General features: G+C 44.2%; 1 protein-coding gene across 4 annotated transcripts in view; it reads left to right on the forward strand.

Moving 5' to 3' along the window:
- The window catches only part of LOC106874097 (putative uncharacterized protein DDB_G0291812), a 45,503-nt gene that overhangs the window by 40,973 nt on the left and 2,979 nt on the right, over window positions 1-1,551 (forward strand). The gene's annotated exons all lie outside the window — the stretch shown is intronic.

The following is a 1,551-nucleotide window of genomic DNA, read 5'->3' on the forward strand; positions in this document are numbered from 1 at the left end:
GTCGTGTAGTAAACGTTCGTCGTTTGGCTGCTAGGGCCTTCTCTCTCCTTCTGTCTTGTTAACCACTGAATTTATAAGAATCGTGGCAGCTAGAAGGACAGACATACTGCAGCAGAGTTTGTACCTAAATAGGTCAGCTCCTGTCCATTTGAACTTCACCTGACATGGCCTCAGGTCGTAGGTCAAAGGGAGATGATGAATCACTTTTTGACAGGACAAAGATAACCTGTTTTCGCGCTTGTTGATCGTGGTGGTTTGGACGACCGAAAATTCTTAGATTCGGTTTCGAATCTTGGCTTGGAGAAGGAAGTGTTAATTTTTACAACACAAAAAACTGCAACACGGCAACAACAATAGAAAGGCTTCTTTCACTGGAATAGTCACCACAAGAAAATTATGCAGTCTCTTCCTGTAAGATAAGCGAACAAAATTATAAGACTGCTTGATTTGAGTAAATTGAAAGGATAAGGTCTGAGCTTGCACTTCCTCCTGAAACTCTGACGGCATATGCTCGACAACTGGTATGTATTGCTGCATGAGATTAATAACCCGTCGGTGAAGGTGCGTGGCTTTGTGGTTAGATTATTCGGCTCATGAACCTTCAGGTCGTAAATTCGATTCCGGTGCCGCGTTTTGTCCTTGAGCAAGACACTTTATTTGTCGTTGTTCCAGTTCTCTCACCTGGTAAAATGAGTAGTACCTGTATTTCAAACCCTACCATATTTGTAGGGAAGCAGAATAGAGAACCACTAACCTTAACGATTTTTTAGTGTCCACAATTTAGACTGGTCGCGTACGCAGACCACAAGTTTGTGATTCGCATGATCGACCTACAGAGGCTGCATAGGTAAAGACGAGTTTACAGAAAACTGAACGCATCTTTCCAAGTGTGAAAATCTTACAGGGGCCAGATTAGAAAAATTAGCGGTGAGATTGACCTTTGACCAATTCTCCAATGCTAAAGATGAAAGTTGCGATGTCAGAACTAGAGTGCGTGCTCTTAAATATGAGAGAACGAAAATCGTTTGATGGGTCCGGCCGTTAGTCAGAACGTAGAAAGAAATCCACAATTTGGTCTTTGACGGATCGGGGGTAGGCGCCTAGTACTCAAATCCAAGCATATGTTTGCGGCTTTCCAATGATACTTCACTCAGCCGTTTGAAATGGGAGACAAGAATGGTCTTCACCGCCTACCGCGACGGTCTGCCGCGATTCCCGATTGGGGACACAGAGTTCTAAGAATGCCGATAATAACTGATGAATGACAGGAAGCGTTGGCAGGCTACACAATGGAAAACTCGCTGGGTCTGACTTACGAGCTATATCTTTGTATGCCAGATTTGTTCTGGCCCCTTTTGGCAGATGTTTATTGTAACTGACTGCAGAACAAGGGAAATCTCAGTCCTGCGAAAAGAGGTGTGGTAGTGCTACTGAGAAAGAACTCGATCTAGGGGTATGATTTCAATAGGTTCAGGCCCGCAATTCTGCTAACTGTAGTGTGTGTGTGTGTGTGTGTGTGTGTGTGTGTGTGTGTGTGTGTGTGTGTGTGTG

The sequence above is a fragment of the Octopus bimaculoides genome, chromosome 5 (assembly GCF_001194135.2).
Source record: "Octopus bimaculoides isolate UCB-OBI-ISO-001 chromosome 5, ASM119413v2, whole genome shotgun sequence".
In the NCBI taxonomy this organism is placed as follows: Eukaryota; Metazoa; Mollusca; class Cephalopoda; order Octopoda; family Octopodidae; genus Octopus; species Octopus bimaculoides.